This window comes from Chenopodium album, chromosome 9 (genome assembly GCF_948465745.1).
Source record: "Chenopodium album chromosome 9, dcCheAlbu1.1, whole genome shotgun sequence".
Classification (NCBI taxonomy): Eukaryota; Viridiplantae; Streptophyta; class Magnoliopsida; order Caryophyllales; family Amaranthaceae; genus Chenopodium; species Chenopodium album.
The window spans coordinates 1,223,762-1,229,448 of NC_137842.1; the positions used below are offsets into that span (position 1 = coordinate 1,223,762).

At 32.4% G+C, this 5,687-nt stretch overlaps 1 long non-coding RNA gene across 1 annotated transcript; it reads left to right on the forward strand.

Annotated features, from left to right (window-relative positions):
• The first annotated feature begins 473 nt into the window (after positions 1-473).
• On the forward strand, positions 474-1,259 carry LOC145558189 (uncharacterized). The gene is made up of 2 exons (XR_014092394.1): positions 474-554; positions 655-1,259. It is a non-coding gene; the product is annotated as an uncharacterized LOC145558189 (long non-coding RNA).
• Positions 1,260-5,687: the final 4,428 nt, after the last annotated feature.

The following is a 5,687-nucleotide window of genomic DNA, read 5'->3' on the forward strand; positions in this document are numbered from 1 at the left end:
TTCTGCGCTTTTTACAATGCCCAACAGCCAAGATGGGCATTCTGATAATCGATCCTTTTTCATAAAATAAATTTTCTCTTACTGTGAGTTATGGGTACCAAATTGTTCAACTGTTTGCTTTGATAGGTTGATTATGAGTACAACATGTCGACTGATACCAACCCATAGCAGTTCGACCGTGTTCGCTCCTCCAAATCAACTGCATTTAGGCTCGACATTGTTGAATTTGTGAAGTCGATTTCACCTAAGGTAAGATTGCTTCTATTTATGTTCAATATTTTCATTTCCTCAAAATGAAAATGTTCAATATTTTCATGGTAGATAGAATGTAGCATCTGACTTGAAGAAGGACGTAGTTTAATTTCAGGTTTACTATTAATTCATTAATTAGAAAATATTTTATAGTATGATTGAATTTTGTTGGTTTAATATATGTAATTTTATATTGCAGATTCTTAATTATGCGGAAGTGAATTCCACGAGTTACTCGAGGTTCTGGTTGTGGACAAACGATTAAGGCGGTAGTACCTATCACCACAAGTTGGTTTGGAATAGTAAGCATAAAGCTTTTTACTTTGTTTTCTTTGATGGGGCTGCTGTAATTTTTGTTAAGTAATGTGTATTTGTCAAACTCACTACTTTCATGTTTTTCAGGCAAGTAAAACTACCCATACATGCCAAGAAAATTCATCTAACTTCTAAATATTTCACTTGTGAATCCGTGAGAGAAATCAATCCCATCTGTGCTCAATTTATCTGGTTTGTTTTCTTGTATCAAAGGTGATTCTTGGGATCAGTTTGTTTTTTTAAGGGTTTTTTTTTTTCTTGTTAATATAAGAGATATTTTATAGTATTGAAATGAAAAAAGCACATCTTTGGCACACTTAGTATAAATGACTACTAATGTTTTGGATAAAGCTTGTCATTCAAAAGCTATTATAAATTGCCATTTATGTTACATTGTTACGAGTATCACATATTACCAGTTCTTGAAGAAGTGGGAAATTTAAACATGCTGCACTCTTTGATGTTAAGACTATTAAGTGGTGGCTAGTTGGCTACACTTGAATACTCTTATTCATCTTTGCTTCCATGCCATTTCAGATTGCAGATGTGTGGTCTTGTGGGGTAACTTTGTATGTAATGTTGGTCGGGGCTTACCTATTTGAGGACCCTGAGGAACCTAAAAATTATCGCAAAACAATACATGTAAGTCATTTACTATTTTATATACCAAGGTGGTGGCTTCTTTGGTTGCCTGTCTGATTTCTGCTGGTGCAGCGAATTTTAAATGTCCAATACTCTATTCCTGACTATGTACATATATCTCCAGAATGTCAAAATCTGCTTTCAAGGATATTTGTTGTTGATTCGGCCAAGGTCTCTTATGAGTTCATGAAATTTTGTTCGATTCTTCTCATCTTTGTATGTGTTCATTACTATGTAAATTTGTTGCATTGCTTGGTTCATATCTTTGCATATGTTGTTTTGAACTTTTGATGATAGTGCCCCCACCAAGTTCAGTCTAGCTTGTGTATTACTCCATCTTTCAAGTTTGTTGTCACATTTTCTAGCAGTTTCTAATTAAATGTATTGACATGATAAAGCCCATCACTTAATTTAAAGTAGCTGCAATGTGGCATATTAGTAGTTTATATAAAACCTTACAATCCACGTTAGAATATATGACGCCTTTATTTGGACATTTTAAAATAGTTGTAATTATTAATTTCGAACAGAGAGAGTATAATTTATTTCGATAGGAGCTTGTGTAATTTTATATGGCAGATTCTTAATTATATGGCAGATTCTTAATTTCGAGAGAAGCTGTATTATTTGTGGCTTGTTAGTAATCTTAGTATAGAGCATATCTTTATTTAGGAAATGCTCAATTCAACCGTATTAGCTATAGCATGAAATTTGAGGTTGATTAATACAATCTAAGAAAATATTTGAAACACCCTTCATTTTCTTATAGAGTTTTCACTTATGTGAAATTTTCTAAGGAGATGTATTATTCTTTTTCTTATACAACCCCAACTCCTAAACAATACTATCTATACCATGAAATTTTAATTAGGAGACATTATTAATCATAATACAACTACTCATGAAGGAAAAATAGTCACTGTTAGGTAACAAAGAGTATTGTGAAGGCTATGTCACTAAATAATTATCTTAAATTTTAGCATGGTGATACATTAGATAGTTTTGCCTCACTTTAGATAGTAGTTGTTGCTGTGTACTCTAATCATTCATCTTTCCCATGACCATACTTTGAGCACTATGGCCCATTTTTTTTTATCTTCCTTTTTTTTTCCAAGGTCAATAGTTATAATTAGTGGAGTTTTGGTTTATGAGTGATTTTATCGATATTTTATAGTGAGTCATTTTATGCGATATTTGATGTCTAATGATAATTACATCAATTAAGAGAGACTAACGTTGCCATTTTGTGTTGCGTCTTGCGTGCAACAGGATATCCACAAGACCACAACCTTCTTAAGATAAAGAAACATTGAATATTAATTTATTCACAAATATATCATAGATTATGAAGGCTTGTGTGTATAAATACTACCCTTTTTCTTGTTCAAGAATATGTGAATTTTCTTTTTTTTTTTTGGCGGTATGTGGTTGGTTAATACTTAATATCTTATTACAATCATTTTGCATAAGATTCAAGTACTAATTTGTTCAGTTTATTATTTGGAGTTTAAAGCTGTTATACGTCCTTCTACTGTTGAAGTTATGGGAGCAGGAGCCTTCAAGATTGGTGAATTGCTGGGACTATTGACAACATTGTCTAGTGCAAGCTTTACACCGTATACTGAGGAGGAGATAAATGAGATTCGAGATATTTGGGCAGAGTATTTTATATGTAATGTTGAACTTTAGATTTACACTTAGCACATGTTGGACTCTTGTTTTGGATTATAGGCTTGACATGAATGATTTTGGTTAATTGGTGTTGGGATGATGAGTATAATGTTTATGATATTGAGATGTAAATTATTGGACAGGTTGTTAATATAATGCCGTCATTCCCAATTTTATGGGTAGGCCAAATTACAAAGGAGACTCCGCTGAAATTTACATTTGCATTATTCAATAATATTGCATTTTAATTTCAATTATATTAGCGTTAACATATTACTTTATACCACTAGTAAGGAAAACAAGTACTACAAACATATACAAGGCAATTATTATAATTAAAAAAAAAAATTCACCTCATTTGCGTCACTCATTAAACAAACAAGTGACGCAAATACAACAATTTTGTATTGTCTAGTCAGTCATTTGCGTCACTCCTATATAAACAAGTGACGCAAATAACAAACAAGAAGTTTATCAGAAGAGTCATTTGCGTCGCTCTTTTATAAAGGAGTGACGCAAATAACAAAAAAGAAGTTTATCAGAAGAGTCATTTGCGTCGCTCCTTTATAAAGGAGTGACGCAAATAACAAAAAAGAAGTTTATCAGAAGAGTCATTTGCATCGCTCCTTTATCAAGGAGCGACGCAAATGACTCTTATTTGCGTCGCGCCTAGGAGCGACGCAAATGACTTTTAAATCATTTGCGTCGCTCATAGAAGCGACGCAAATACACTATAAATGAGCGACGCAAATGAGACTTTTTCTACTAGTGTCTCTTTTTTTTTGTAGCGAAGGAATTAGCACTACATCCATTATTTATAATATATTCTAATCAATATATAAAGCTAAACTTTTAGCCAGGCGACGAGATATTGACACTTGGCGTTCCAACTTTTCGCCAAGTGTCGCACCACGTAGGATAGAATTATATAGAATTCAATTTGTAGGATAAAAAAAAGTTAATTTAGAATTCTATTTTCAATCAAATTTGGATAGAATTTTTAGATAAAATTGTTAATTTAGAGTTTTATTTTCGATAAAGTACCAATATTTCATATGTACAAATTAAATTATAACTTTATTAAAAAAAAAAATTATAACCCTCATAAATTATCATATAAATTTTTTTTTTTTGAGAGGATTTCTTTGGAGAAGTTTAGAGTATTTGATGAGAGGTTTTCTCTGTATTTTGATTCTCTTTGTTCTCTTTTTTAGGTTTTTCCTCCTCTCTTTAGGTTTTTATTTTATTTTATTTTTTTTTTTTTTTTTTTTTTTGTAGCGAAGGAATTAGCACTACATCCATTATTTATAATATATTCTAATCAATATATAAAGCTAAAATTTTAGCTAGGCGACGAGATATCGACATTTGGCGTTCCAACTTTTCGCGATTTGCCAAGTGTCGCGCCACGTAGGATAGAATTATATAGAATTCAATTTGTAGGATAAAAAAAGTTAATTTAGAATTCTATTTTCAATCAAATTTGGATAGAATTTTTAGATAAAATTGTTAATTTAGAGTTTTATTTTCGATAAAGTACCAATATTTCATATGTACAAATTAAATTATAACTTTATTAAAAAAATTAAAAAATTATAACACTCATAAATTATCATATAATTTTTTATTTGAGAGGATTTCTTTGGAGAAGTTTAGAGTATTTGATGAGAGGTTTTCTCTGTATTTTGATTCTCTTTGTTCTCTTTTTTAGGTTTTTCCTCCTCTCACTAGTAGAAAAACGTACATTTGCTATACTTTTGAAAACATACATATTGTTAAGTAATGTCTCATATAAAACATACATATGTCGAAATAAATATAAAACGTACATTTTCTTTTTATATTAAATATGAAATAAATACATACATACATATATTATGTCTCAAAATAAATATGAACGTTTTATATTTATTTCATATTTATTTACTTAACAATATAAAACGTACATTTTCTTTTTATATTAAATATAAAACATACATATTGTTAAATATAAAACGTACATATTTATTTTGAAAACATTTTATACATAATATAGTCTCATAGCCATTATAATACTCAACCATTACTTCAGTTAAGAAAGGGAAAGAGAACGCTAGTAAGTCGAGACTAGTCCCTGTCACCACCTACTTCACAGAGGGTCGCGCATAACCCCAAATGGCCATAAGATAAAACAGAATGTCCCTAGTGTGCACACCCCTCACTAATACCCATCGATTAGGAGGAAGACTAATATCAATATACAATAATTTAAAGGAAAAATTAGAAAAAATAATCCCAACTTTCATCAATTTTGGTAGAATAATCCCAACTTTTGATTATTCTGGAATAATCCGAACTTTAGGGGGTCTTCATTTTCTTCAGTCCCTAACCGGTCAACGAGAGTCAACAACCTTTAATAAGAGGTCACATGACACGTGTCAGCTTGTGATTGGTCCAAAAAAATTAAATTAAAAAAAAAAAATCAGAAATCAAAAATCAGAAAAAAAAAAAAAAAATCCCCCCCAACACCACGTTCCCCCCACCTAAACCACCCCCTCCACCACCCCTTCCCCCAGCCCCCACCCCGAAATTACCCCCCACTCAGCCGGAAAACTCCCCCCACCCCCCAACCACCATTCCCCACCCATCGAAACACCTCCCCCTCCCTTCCCCCACCCACGAAACCCTTCCCCCTCCATTCCCCCACCCCTGTAAAACCCTCCCCTCCTTCCCCCACCCCGTAAAAACTACCCCCTCCCCTTCCCCCACCCTCGATAACGGCCGAAAACAGCAAGAGGGCTTAATTTCCGGCCGTTTTCGAGGATGGG